Consider the following 15,148-nt stretch of genomic DNA (forward strand, 5'->3'; position numbering starts at 1 on the left):
TGCACGCACGCGCGCATGCACGTTTCTCCGAACTCGGACCGGTCGGTCGTCGAGGCATCGGTCGTGAACAGGCATATTCTGCTAGAGGCGCGCACAAAGAATCGCATGTGCATATCCTGATCCTGGGATCTCTTGCTCTCTCCATCTCTATGTGGACACCCCTGATTGCGACGATGGACAAGAGAAAGCCCTCAGAGCAACTTCAACGGGCAGACCCAAACGGACGACGTTTTTGTTTTTTTTGTTCGTTTGGGTCGGCGCCCGCCCGCCGTTCGTTCTTTTTTAGTTTTGGATCGGCAGTGCGTCTAACGGCCCGACCCATTTCATGACCGCGCGCGCGTTTTAAATCATGTTGTCGCCCTGGTTTTGGCGCACCAGCGCGCGAGGGAAAGCGGCCTAGCGCGCGCTGGTTTTGGCGCTCCAGCGCGCGGGAAAGGTTCGCGCGCGCCGCGGCCGACGCTCGTTATAAAGAAGGCGCTTCCTCCACACTCTGTCCGCCGCCCACTCTAGCCGCCTCTGTGCCATCATGTCGATCCGCCGCCTGGGCACTTCGGATTTTCGCGGAGTTCGCGAGCGCCGCTCCGGCGCCTTCTCCTCCGAGATCTGGTTTCGCGAGAAACGTCTCATCCTCGGCACCTTCGACACCGCAGAGGGGACGGCCCGCGTGCACGACGCGACGGCGTGGCGCCTTCTGAGGCCTCGTCGGAATATGAATTTTCGCAACGTGTCGAGCCAGCGGGCGTAGGATCTGGCGCCTCTCCCGCGGCTTTTCACCGACGAGGATCGTCGTGTCCACCGGAGGCGGCAGCGTCGCCTCGCCATCGCGGAGAAGGACGTGGAAGTCTTGAGGTTTAATATACGTACGTTCACATCAGTGATATTTTTCCTCTAGGTTGTCACAGTCAACTGGTAAGTAGTGTTAGCCAAGTTAAGCTAGCTGCCACACCTGCGCGTGTCCGATGAGGTGAGCACCAGGATTTGTTTAGTGGATGTTTAGGCTCGACGCCGGTTATAGTGTAATTTTTTACAAAACATGAACACCGCATACAATAACGTATATCAAATTATGTTTAGATCATATCACATTACATCATACCCTGCAAAAACAAGTTAGACGTCCTATATTTTGTTGCCGTAAGTTCTACGTGGCTGCTAGGGGCTTTTAAAAAGAATCGTTATTACCTATGGCAAAACCATAACAGTGATTCGTCAAGTTTGCTGTTTTAATCTTTTTCAAGGACCGTCCATAGTCAAATTCGATTCAACTAAAGTAGGAGAAATAGACACCCGCCAGCCACCTTTATCAAAACTAGTTGCATGTCAGTCGGTGGAACCGGTCTCATGTGCGTGGACATGTAAGGTCGATACGTGCCGCTTCATCCCACAATACCGCCGAATCAAAATAAGACGTTGGTGGTAAGCAGTATAACTAACATCGCTCACAACTATTTGTGTTCTACTCGTGCATACATCTACGCATAGACCTGGCTCATGATGCCACTGTTGGGTATCGTTGCATGGAAAAAAAATCTATGCACACGTAATGATCTATCCCTGGAGATGCATAACAACGAGGGGGAGCGTGTGTCTACGTTCCCTCTTAGACCGTAAGCGGAACCGTTTCACAACGTGGTTGATGTAGTCGAACTTCTTCGTGCTTCAACTGATCAAGTACCGAACGCACATCACCTCCGCGTTCTGCACACGTTCAGCTCGGTGATGTTTCTCGCCTTGTTGATCAAGCAAGACGTCGAGATAGTAGATGAGTTCCGTCAGCATGACGACGTGGTAACAGTGATGGTGAAGTGATCTCCACAGGGCTTCGCCTGGGCACTACGAAAATATGACCGGAGGTGTAAACGGTTGAGTGGGGCGCCACGGCTAACAATTGATCTGGTGTGTGCTAGACGCCCCTTCCCACATATATATAGATGGGAGAGGGAGGGGAGAGGCCAGGACTCGCCTAGGGCTGGCCGCCGGCCCCTAGGGGCCCTGCCTTGCCCTGCGCCTCCTGCCATGTTTCCCCAAGGGGGAAGGAAAGAGGGGGGAGGAAAGGAAGTGGGAATCCTAATCCACACTTTTCTTTCCCTTCTCCCCTTTCTTCTCCTCCTTAGGCCGGCCCATATGGGGGGCGCACCAGCCCCTTGTGGCCGGTGTGTTTCCCCTCTTGGCCAATAAGGCCCATATCTTTTGTCGGGGGTTTCCGAAACCCCTTTCGGTGATCCGATAAGTACCCGGCAACCCCCGAAACATTTCTGGTGTTCGAATACCATCGTCCTATATATCAATATTTACCTCTCGACCATTTCGAGACTCCTCGTCATGTTCGTGATCTCATTTGGGACTCCGAAGAACATTCGGTCACCAAATCACATAACTCATATAATACTATATCGTCATCGAACGTTAAGCGTGCGGACCCTACGGGTTCGAGAACTATGTAGACATGACCGAGACACCTCTCCGGTAAGTAACCAATAGCGGAACCTGGATGCCTGCTACGTCTTGAGCTTGCGTTGATTTTCCCCGAAGAGGAAGGGATGATGCAGCAGAGTAGCGTAAGTATTTCCCTCAGTTTTTGAGAACCAAGGTATCAATCCAGTAGGAGCCCACGCTCAAGTCCCTCATACCTGCACAAAGCGATAGCTACTCGCAACCAACGCGATTAGGGGTTGTTAAGCCCTTCACGGTCACTTACAAGAGTGAGATCTGATAGATATAATATTTTTGGTATTTTTGGTATAAAGATGCAAAGTAAAATGTAAAAGCAAAGTAAAAGGCAAAACAAGATTAAAGTGATGGAGATTGATATGATGAGAATAGACCCGAGGGCCATAGGTTTCACTAGTGGCTTCTCTCAAGAGCATAAGTATTCTATGGTGGGTGAACAAATTACTGTTGAGCAATTGATAGAATTGAGCATAATTATGAGAATATCTAGGCATGGTCATGTATATAGGCATCACGTCCGTGACAAGTAGATCGAAACGATTCTGCATCTACTACTATTACTCCACTCATCGACCGCTATCCAGCATGCATCTAGAGTATTAAGTTAAAAACAGAGTAACGCCTTAAGCAAGATGACATGATGTAGAGAGATAAATTCATGCAATATGAAATAAACCCCATCTTGTTATCCTCGATGGCAATGATACAATACGTGCCTTGCTGCCCCTTCTGTCACTGGGTAAGGACACCGCAAGATCGAACCCAAAGCTAAGCACTTCTCCCATGGCAAGAACTACCAATCTAGTTGGCAAAACCAAACGGATAATTCGAAGAGACTTGCAAAGATAACCAATCATACATAAAAGAATTCAGAGAAGATTCAAATATTATTCATAGATAGACTTGATCATAAACCCACAATTCATCGGTCTCAACAAACACACCGCAAAAAGAAGATTACATCGAATAGATCTCCACAAGAGAGGGAGAGAACTTTGTACTGAGATTCAAAGAGAGAGAAGAAGCCATCTAGGTACTAACTATGGACCCGAAGGTCTGAGGTAAACTAATCACACTTCATCGGAGGGGCTAGAATGATGTAGAAGCCCTCCGTGATGACGGCCCTCTTCCGGCGGAGCATCGGAACAGGCCCCAAGATGGGATCTCGTGGATACAGAAAGTTGCGGCGGTGAAATTAGGTTTTTGGCTCTTGTTCTGATCATTTGGGAGTACGTGTGTATATATAGGAGGAAGAAGTACGTCGGTGGAGCACCGAGGGGCCCACGAGGCAGGGGGCGCGCCCTAGGGGGGGCGCCCCCCACCCTCGTGACTTCCTCTTTGATCCCTGCAGTAGGGTCCAAGTCACCTGGATCACATTCGGTGAGAAAATCACGTTCCCGAAGATTTTATTCCGTTTGGACTCCGTTTGATATTCTGTTTATTCGAAACACTGAAATAGGCAAAAAACAACAATTCTAGGCTGGGCCTCCGGTTAATAGGTTAGTCCCAAAAAAATATAAAATTGGAAAATAAAGCCCAATATAGTCCAAAACAGTAGATAATATAGCATGGAGCAATCAAAAATTATAGATACATTAGAGACGTATCAATGCCCATAATGGCTCCCACATATTCTACGGAGATCTTTATCGGTCGAGCCGTTATGACAACATACGCAATTCCCTTTGTCTGTCGGTATGTTACTTGCCCGAGATTCGATCGTCGGTATCTTTATACCTACTTCAATATCATTACTGGCAAGTCTCTTTACTCGTTCCATAATACATCACCTCGTGACTAACTCCTTTGTCGTTTGCTTGCAAACTTATGATGTGTATTATCGAGAGGGCCCAGAGATACCTCTCTCATACTCAGAGTAACAAATCCTAATCTCGATCTATGTCAACTCAACAAACACCTTCGGAGATACCTGTAGAGCATCTTTATAATCACCCAATTACGTTGTGACGTTTGATAACACACAAGGCATTTCTTCAGTATCCGGAAGTTGCATAATCTCATAGCTGAAGGAATATGTATTTGACATGAAGAAAACAATAGCAATAGAATTAAACGATCATTATGCTAATTTAACGGGTGGGTCTTGTCCATCACATCATTCTCCTAATGATGTGATCCCGTTATCAAATGACAACTCATGGCAATGGTTAGGAAATCTTAACCATCTTTGATCAACGAGTTAGTCTAGTAGAGTCTCACTAGGGACACGGTATTTATTTATGTATCCATACATGTATTTAGGTTTCCAGTCAATACAATTCTACAATGAATAATAAATTTTTATCATGATTAAGGAAATATAATAATAACCATTTTATTATTGCATCTAGGGCATATTTCCATCAATCGTTGCAGGGAAGCCTAACCGATCCACATCGCCAAACGAACACAAGCCGATCGCCAGGGCGTGCACGACCGACCCGAAGGAAGCACCAATGGAACCAAGATCTACAAGACGGTGCCCTAAAGAGGGGAATCGACGTTGAAGACGGCACCACCACCCGATACTTCTGGAGGATATAGGCTTTCACCCGACGATCTTGATCCAGGAGTTGAGGATGTGCAGATCCCTGACGACGCCTTCAAGGAGGATAACGACGCCCACAGCCATCGTCACCGCCGGCCAGGCTTTCACCCGGAGCAACCACTCCCATGCAGTCGGCCAAGGCCGACAAGTACAACCACTGGACCGTGCACCCCCAAACGCTGCGTCGGGCCACCACCTTCCTCGCCGCCGGTAGAAACGCAGGCGAGCCAGAACAGACCGAGAGAAATCAGATCGGGCGCTCCCCCCGCTGCACGACAATGAGCCCCCCAAGCCATTATTTTTGTTTTCTTTTTTTTTGAAGGGAAGCCCGTTGTCACTTTATTCAAATGATCGACAGAATTACAATCCTAAGTACATGCTGGATATAATAGTTTCTTTTTTCTTAATTAGGTGATGGATATATCGCACCAAACAGAATGATTGCTATTTTTGGCCACTGCGAAGGATGTACCCAAAACAAATTAACGTTTCAGGCGCGCGTAAAGGTAGCAAACTCGAGCGGGACATTTTCTTTTATGCCACATGAGTAATTCGTCTGTACTCCGTTTGTATTGATTTTTGTTTCATTTTTTGTAAATTAACCTGGTAATTCTATTTTTCTTAATTAATTGATGAGGCAAAACTTTTGCCTCCGTTTTGAAAAGAAAAAACGGGACATTTGCATCTGTATGGGTTGCCAAGGTAGCTAGCTGCACCCCGCATGCCTGATGAGGTGAGCAACCAGGTTTAATGTTTGCTTGAGCGAATCCGGGTTTAATTTTATTGAAGTCTTGGACTCAGTAGTATACAAAGGGGGCCCGAGGCACTGGTCTGAGCTGGATCCGTCCCTGTGAGTATACCAATGTTCACGTCAATGATTTTTTCTTCTGGGTTGTCACGGTTATCTAGTGATGTACTATCAACCAATGCATTATGTTACCCAAAAAATGCATTATGTTCAACACAGTACAGGCCAATGCATTTTTGACAGGTCGGAATATATATAGTGGCCGTGTGAGTCAGTACCAATTCAAGCGTCCCTGCTGTTGCGTTGGTGTGATCGGCCGACGGCATTTGGATGCATGCATGGTGCCGAAACGTCCGTGTCGATCCCCTGGTCCGCGTCAGGCTGGTCATAGTGGGAAGTAATTTGAACTAGTATCATGTACTCCCTCCGTAAATTAATATAAGAGCGTTTAGATTACTAGTTATAGAAGTAGTATCATATATGATTGTATTTATTAGCTTATAGACTCAACATTTTTTAAGAAGCGCTATGTGATGGTAACATAACATATTACTCCAAACACCTCTCTCCTCTTAATTAGGTGTCACATAAGCAAACTTGTTTAAAGATGCGTTATGTTACTAGCTAAATTACTCCCACTATGACTAGCCTCATGAAAGCAAACCCCGACGACACGTTTGTGCTTAGTAATATATAAACATCGTACGTGTTTAGCCAATAATAAGCTACTTCTTGCGTCCCATAATATAAAAACGTTGCGTACGATGGTTAGAGGAACTATGGTATTTTCAGCCCACCAGAACCCAAGTCCCGGTGCTCGCAATTATTTTTAGATTTATTTCAGGATTTCTGACGATGCGCATTTAGTGGGAGGAGACGTTCCCGTCGATGACGAGGTGACTACGGTGACTTAGTAAATTTCAAGATGATATGCCGACTCAGTTTCTCAGAGATGCTTATAGTGGTATGGTGCGCGTGTGTGTTCATAGGTACGAGTGTATGCACGTGTATATGAACGTTTACGTCTGTACTGTGTTTAAAAAAAATTAATATAAAAACGTTAGATTTAAAAACGTTCTTATATTATGGAACGGGGAGAGCAACTACTGCCCGCGTGGCCGATGAGGCGAGCACCCGAATTCAATTATACGATGGATGTTTATGCTCGACGCCGGTTATAGTGTAATCTTATCTTGGAGCAGACCGTGTACTTGGGAGTTTTAATTTGCATTAGTGCACTAGTGCAGTTTCAGTGTTTAAAATCTATTTGTCACTATCAAAGTAGCGAGCCATCTCGACCGGTCAGGGCTGGGGAGGGGTGATAAGCATGTGTCGTGAATGAAGGTATGTACGTGCCCGGGTGCACGTGTACGTCATGCACCATGCATGTGAGCGCCGTGGGTGCACCCGTGCTAAGCTCATTGGATGGATGGTGCAATCGTGTGCATGTCATGGACCATGCGCCTGTGCTAAGCGGCACACAGCACCCCGTCCGGCTAGACGTCAGTAGTAGTAGTTTTTTATTTGTGCGGCTAGCAATCTCTTGCTTGATATCTTCTTCAGCTTCATGTTGATACAGATATCCTAGATATTTAAGGCGGTCTTTCTAGTCCTAGTTTTTTCATGTCGCAATCAAATTTATTTATGTTGGAGTTTTATAGTATGAAAAAGGTATCAAAATGGGTAACAGAATCAAGCCACGGAGTAGCCTCTACTTAGCTGAAATTCATTGCGAACTTGTGTGCTCGGAATACGCCGGTTCACGACCAATGCGCTAAACGACGGACCGGTCGAAGTCGGTCGTCTACATTTTACTACTCCTGCTGCCTAGATTTCGGAAAGACGTGCAAGAACCAGGTGCCTACTCTTCCAAATGGGCGTTCTACAAACGCGAATGCGGTCTGGTCAGTCATCTCAAGCACGTACGAAACCGGCGACGTCCATCGCGCACGTTGTTCGACGTGCTGCAGCCGTGTCCGCCTCCGTCCGTCGCAAGCTGAACTGTTGATGATTGTGACCGTGACGGCAAATCTTCGGCGTGCTGGCACGTAGCACCGTTCTACGGTGCGACAATTCCAAAGCCAGTCCGGGCCGGCGGCGCGGGCCGACCTGGCCGGATCCGGTGTCCGAGATGGTCCACCGGAATTGCCTTCTCTATGGTCTCTCTCCGGCTTACGCACTCTACGTGACAGCTCCATCGGATCATCGTGGTTAACATCCCGCCATCCCCGCTGCGATCAGGAGATGCACATGTGATTCCCTAGTAAATTCATGGAGGACCTCTTTGATTCAAATAAGTTCACATGGTTTTTGAAGTACTGGAATCCTTAGGAATATTTTCTACGTTGGTTGTTGAATTCATAGGATTAAATCCAATAGAATGTTTTTTGCGTAAGTAACCATTCATATACATCCCGACCTAGTTTTTTTGGTCGATTATTTCAGAATCTTGAGATTCGGACCTCATCCTAGGCTATTTAGGCTTGTTCCGCCCATTTTCTTTGACAACTATGGCTATTTAGTAGCTGCAAAAAAAACCATGGCTATTTAGGCTTGTTTCACCACCTTTTTCTTCTTGTACGGCTTGTTGAGCTGGTGCCCTCAACATAACTCATTTGCCTCATTGGATTTCTCGTGCTCTCTTTCTGGACATGGAGTATGTGAGCTCAGGCTCACATGAGCTTGGTAACAGTAAAATCCAAAAAAATAGTAATTTACTTTTTTTAACTAATTTTTTCCCAAGAAACATTGATGTTTTTTCTAGGTGAGTGCAAATTTTCGGGAGGGAATCGCATTTGTCGCGGTGTAGGCCAAAAAAAATCGATGCTCCAAAAAGAGTGTTTCATAGATATTTGGTGGATCAAAATTTTAATCCACACCTCGACAAATGTGATTTCATTGGAGATTTTGCATGGGTGTAAAAAAACACTAAAGTTTATTGCCAAGTGATTACTTTTTATTTTATTTTTTTACTATTTTTTGAAACGTACTGTTCATCCGAGCTCATGTGAGCTCGAGCTAACAATGGCACTTTCGTCTTTTTCTTTATTTTCCCTCTTCTTATTGTTTTATCAGTCTTTGAACAAATTGCTTCTCTTGGATGTTGTTGTTGGTGTGGTGCCTTATATGTATATATGAAACGGGGTAAAAGCCTTTTTGGTTTAGACCCTAGCTACCTTGGTTTGTTAAAAACAATATGGGTTCAAAATTCTGGGGGAATCCGGGGAAATTCGATTCTCAAGATTCTGAAAGATTCGGCACAAAGAACTGGGTCCCAATAGGAAATCTCAACTCAAACGTTTTGAAGAAAATCTTATTTGTGTTCTCTGTGCTGCAATCAAACATTCCAATCATGTGGTTTTTTTTTTCTCCAATTCTTGCATTTTTAAAACCCTGCAAATTATAGAGGCACTCTTGGTTTAAGCATGCAAATGGGGAAGTGTGTCTCCAGGAGATTCCAAATGGTCATGATGAATTGCTAATCAGTGTATCTGTTGCTGCATTATCTTATCCTAAACCCATTCCAAAGGGTCATGATGTATTGCTAATCAGTGTATCTGTTGCTGTATTATCTTATCCTAAACCCATCAACCGTCAACTAATATGGGCCAAAACAAACTCAGCCATGACAAATTGTGGTCTGGTTGGAGAGACCTTTCCTTTTTTAGAAAGGTTGATCGGTAGCATTTTGTATGTGCATTCTGATGTAGTACTGGTAAAACATTCTTAAATGCCAACGGAATCCGAAAATACCAAATAAAGACCGAGCTCCATGGAGGCCTTTATTTGAAAACTTCAAACTTCAAAAATTTCAGTTTTAAAAAAGTTCTGAAAATAAATAAACATATATCTAGATACATAATTTACATGTGTGCAAATTTTCTGGTCGAAATACATTAAAATGTGAGCTACGAAAAAAAAGACAAATCTAGGGCTTTTTAGCATATGTACTGTTCATCTTCAAAGTTTGTGATTTTACTTTTTTTGTGCAGCTCGCAATTCAAGGTGTTTCATGCTGAAAATTTTCACACATACACTTTACATCCTTGCATACATGTGTATTTTGTCAGAATTTTTTAAAACTAAAATTTATGAATTTTGAATTTTTCAAAACAAAAAGGCTTCGTGAAGCTCCGTCTTCAAAATGTCCTACTCGACGGAATCATTGAATAGGGCAATCATTCATTTATTCGTCGCATGAAATACGTCCAATTGTAGAAAAACATGATGATAGGCGTATCTTTGTTTTCTGTCTGCTCAGATTTACCAGTTTATTTCCTAATTAATCCACTCATTAACTTACAAACTAATAACGCCTTCCCAAAATCAGCAACACGATTTTTGTTGCTCCAAAGGGCCCAGAAGCAGCCAAAAGAGGCAGCTCCCAGAATATTCGCTTGTGCCTTTATAAGCACCCTCGCCGTCCGTCGGACGGAGACCAGCACAGCACAGCAGAGAGCAGAGGCCAGAGCACACCATGGTCTACGGCGGAGAGGACGCGCTGAGGCAACAGTACTCCATCGGCGACGAGATCGGGCGCGGCCGGTTCGGCACGGTGCGCCGGTGCCACTCCAACGCCACGGGGGAGGCGCTGGCCCTGAAGACCACGCCCAAGGCGCCGCTGCGGGACGCGCTGGACCTGGCCCTCGCGGAGCAGGAGCCCAAGCTGCACCTCCTCGTCTCCTCCCAGCCCTGCAGCCCGCACCTGGTCGCCCTCCACGCCGCCTTCGACGATGCCGACGCCGTGCACCTCGTCGTCGACCTCTGCGCCGGCGGGGACCTCCTCTCCCTCCTCTCCGCCCGCGGTGGCAGCCTCCCGGAGCGCGAGGCGGCCGGGCTGGCTGCGCAGCTGGCGTCCGCGCTCGCCGCGTGCCACCGCCGCGGGGTCGCGCACCGCGACGTCAAGCCCGACAATCTGCTCTTCGACGCCGCCACGGGCGCGCTCAAGCTCGCCGACTTCGGCTCCGCGGAGTGGTTCGGGGACGGGCGCCGCATGTCGGGGCTCGTCGGCACGCCGTAATACGTGGCGCCCGAGGTGGTGGCCGGCAGGGAGTACGGGGAGAAGGTGGACGTGTGGAGCGCCGGGGTGGTGCTCTACGTGATGCTCTCCGGCACCGTGCCCTTCTACGGCGCCACCGCCCCGGAGATCTTCGAGGCCGTGCTCCGCGGCAACATGCGCTTCCCGCCGCGCGCCTTCGCCGGTGTCTCGCCCGGGGCCAAGGACCTGATGCGCCGCATGCTCTGCAAGGACGTCGCGCGGAGGCTCTCCGCCGAACAAGTCCTGAGTAAGCACCAACAAAGAACTATGAGTGATCCCCTGAATCGAAAAATGCTCGTCGCCCTCGAGTTGATAGCTGACGTTTCTGGATCGGGTGGTGATTTCCGCAGGGCATCCATGGATCACGAGCTGCGGTGGACATGCGGTCGCGGGCTGAAGAAATGGATCGACCAAGGCTCCATCCATGATCCATCTGTAGATAGAAGATCTTCTGCGCAGATGAGACGACGGCTCAATTTCTGCCTCGTTGATCTCATCCTGCCAGCAAATTGGCGATGGACAAGAAGCGGTGGTGGTGCCGGAGTTCAGTTCAGTCAGTAGAAGTAGCGCTAATTCAGTCTGTGATCGTTTAAGGTCGAGAGGTGGTGGTGGTGAAGCTAGAATTGCAGAAGCTTTCACCTCGCTGAGCCTGAACCTGTTTGTTCTGAATCTCTGTACTTGTAGATACAGTCTTGTTCAGTTCTAGCTGAAGAAGAAGAGGGTTAGTAACTACGTATAGTGCTTAAGTAGTCGGCAGAGTTTGTTCACAAGAACGAAAATGGAGCAAAAATACTTGCATGTTTTTGTATAATATAATTTTCCGCGTGTTGCTTCAGCTTAACCTGTCATTGATTCTGCGTGCTTCCACAACACTCTTACTAGTTCGTTACCAAATGAACACCAACTAAAAAATTCAGAGGTCTCTACAAGTCTGCATGATGCGATGTCTTGTCTTCTCACGGGGCTGAACATTTGGTGAATGCCCTGCTGAGGCCAACTCCACCTCGCGACCCTAAACGGACGTCCGTTTTGTCCTGTTTTTGTCCCTTTGGATAGGGATTTGGGGTCGTGTCCGGACCTGCCCTGGAATGCGGTGGCCGTGCGCCCACCGCGCGGACGCATCCTTTTGCCCTATCCTATCTGCGTCTATTTAAAAAAAAAGGGACGTTTCAAACGCCAAGCCTCAGTTCACGACCCCAGTTCATCACGCCGGCAACAAAGCCAGCGGCCTACACGACTATCGCCGGCAACACAGCCAGCAGCCGGCAACACAGCCAGCAGCCGGCAACACATCCAGCCTCCAAAATGAATAGTTGTCCTCGCCGGCAACACAGCCAGCGGCCGGCAACACAGCCGGCCTTCAAAGTGAATGTTTTTTCGCCGGCACACTCCAGCGGCCCAGCGGGCGGGCGGCACCCATGCCAGCCTCCAAAAAGAACGGCCACGCCGATCGGACGACCTAATTCAGGCCTTCGGCGTCGAGCATCTCCTTCTGCTTGGCCTCGAACCAGGCCCTTGTCTTGTCGCTCATCTTCGACAAGTCCACGCTCATGATCGCAAGGGCCACCTCCTTCGCTTTGGTGGCAGCATTGGTGGCCTCGATGTCGAGCTGCCTCTGCCTGGCCTTGACGTTGTCGGCCTCAATGTCGAGCTGCCTTTGCCGGGCGGCCTCTTCCATGTCGAGCTACCTTTGCCGGGCCGCCTCCTCCATGTCTATCTTCCTCTTCTTGCCCGCCTCCTCCATCTCAAGCTTCTGTCTTTGGAGGTCTAGGTATTGCCTCATTTGCTCGTCCTTACTTTGCCGCTTCTTCTCGTCCCTCACATCCTTATGTGACATCATGCCATGCAAAGTCTCATGCAAGGCCATGGTTGAGGCGTCACGTATGTCGTCCACCTTGGAGTTGGTCTTGCCCCTCGGCCTCTTCAACGCCTCGCCATCCCCACCTCCGGCCAACTTGGCCGTTTTCTTGCCTCTCTTCCTTTGAAGTTCACGATATTGATCCTTGAACTTAGGGCAATTGTTGATGAGCGTCCAACAATGCGTAAGAGTGAATGGCTTGTCATTGTGCCGGGCCTTGAATTCCTCCAAAGATTGAAATGCCTACACCACATGATCAACAACAAGTGAACATGCAAACATATACACGGCCGAAGTATCATGGCCGTAGCAAGGAAAGGGCTAGAAAGAGAAGAGCATACCATGTCCCCAACGTCGAGACCACTCACGGGCCGTGCTTCAACGCTCTCAAATGCGGCACAATACTTGTTGCACTCTTGTTAGATGAACAACCATCTTTTTTGAATCGAACCGATGCCACGGTTGCTTGTAATTTGGTAGGGCTCAAACATCTTCCTTTCATGGAATGTTTTGTGGACTCTCGTCCAAAAAACAATGCCCTTTTGTTGCGCGCCGGTCCTTGGATCTTGGCTAATCTCCATCCAACATTGACAAATCAACTTGTCCTCATCTTGTGTATATGAACCGGTGCGAATGCTCTTCCGCTTCTTTTGTGCTTCCGCTCTTTGGGTGAGCTCGTCTATGAACAATGGAGCGCCACTAATATCAACATCATTGGCTTCATCTTCATCTTCACCTTCGACATAGATGTCGTCGTCTTCATGCCACGAATCACCATGGTCGTAGTCAGCACGGTCATCGGCCTCCTCATTGGGCACGTACTGGGTGCGGCCATCCTGACTTTGGGTCTCCTCGGGGTCGTAGGCACGGCCATGCCCATCCTGGAAGATCACGTCCTCCATGTACTGGTTGTAGAAGGGGTCGTCCACCGTCGGCGTTGAGGTTGGCATTCCGTCAAACAATACGCGGGGGGCCGGCATGGTGCCCGTGAACGGTGCACGCGCCTGCCTTCTTTGCATCTCGACGGACGGCCGCCCGCCGCTGCTGGACCCAGGCGTGACGTTGAGGTCGATGACGGCCGCGGGGCGTGGTGTGGACGGCGCGAACAAGCCCACGTCCGGCGATGCCGAGAAACGGGTCTGGCCGTCGTGCCTGGGCGGAGGAAAGCCGGGCGACATGGGCGCGGCGCGCGACGTCGACGACTGGCAGTGCGTAGGCCGGGCGACCGACGAGCCTGTGCTCGCCGGGCCGACGGCCGCTGCATGGAACCCCGCCGGACGGCCCATGCCAAGCATGAGGATGGCGTGCGCTTTGTTGACGAGGTCCTCCTTCTCGTCGGCAGTGGCCTTGCGCCGCGCGGCCTCCAGCTCCTCGCGCTGGGCGGCGAACTTGGCCGCGGCGGCATTGGTCTTGACGGCCGCTCTCCGTTTCCTCCTCTTCGTCGATTCCGCGTCCAACTTGGCGATCTCCTCCGGCGTGCACTCCGACCGCGGCTTCCTTGGTGCCTTCTTCTTCACCTTTGCGGTCGGGTCGACGGCCAGGCCGCCGGAACTCGGCGGGGCGTCGGCCATTGACGGGGGAGAGAGGGGGTGGCGGGAGGGACGTGGGAGGGTTTGGGGAAAATGGCGCCAAATGGGCGTTGGGGGGGGGGGTTGGTTTCTCCCACCGACAGACGGGCCAGGGGAGGACAAGCGCGCGCGTCCCGCCCGTCCGCGCGCTGTCCGTTTCACCCCAAAACCGGCGCAAGTTTGGGCCGGGGATTGGTCGAAAGCGGACACAAAGCGGACAAAAGTCCGTTTGCGCCCGCGCGCTGGGCCGTCATGTTTGTCCCTTTTACCCCAAACGGACAGGGGCGAACAGGATAGGGTCGCGCCGTGGAGTTGGCGTGATGATGCTGACGAGCATGATTCAGATACTGCCAGTCACAACTTGCAAACTCTGTATGTATGAATCCCGTGGTTTGATTTGCTGGTTCTGCACTTTCTGCAACTTGTTATGTTTCATAAATGCTAGTAGCATTATCAATTGGGTTTTGCATGCAATCACATACCTGATGGATGGCTCATTCGAGTGCCTACCTGAACACACTTTTACTACCACCTCAGAAAAAAGAAAAAAAAACTGAAACCACCGTACCATCATCATGCATCTACCTAATTGAAAACGCTTTTACTTCCAAAAATGTAGCAGTAAGAGCATCTCCAACAGCCGCGCTAAACTAGCGCCGCGCCGCAAATTAGGCCGTTTTAGCGCGCGCGCAACGCGGCGGGTCGCTCCAGCGGGCGCGCAAAAACGGTGCGCGCGCTATAACGGGTTGGGCGCGCAATTGAAAACACTTACCCGCGCGGCGTATTTCGGGCGCCAGCTACAGCGCGCGGCACACTCGAGCGCTCGCGTCGTACTCTCTCCTCTCCTCGTCCTACGCCCCGCGCGCGCCGGCGACGGCGCCCTGCCACCCACCCATGGACGCGCACACCGGCGCCCCGCTCACCCCGCTGTACAGCC

The 15,148-nt window shown here is 49.4% G+C and overlaps 1 pseudogene; it reads left to right on the forward strand.

Moving 5' to 3' along the window:
- The first annotated feature begins 10,197 nt into the window (after nt 1-10,197).
- On the forward strand, nt 10,198-11,182 carry LOC119318433 (annotated as a pseudogene).
- Nucleotides 11,183-15,148: the final 3,966 nt, after the last annotated feature.

Source organism: Triticum dicoccoides, chromosome 6A, assembly GCF_002162155.2.
Source record: "Triticum dicoccoides isolate Atlit2015 ecotype Zavitan chromosome 6A, WEW_v2.0, whole genome shotgun sequence".
NCBI classification, from domain to species: Eukaryota; Viridiplantae; Streptophyta; class Magnoliopsida; order Poales; family Poaceae; genus Triticum; species Triticum dicoccoides.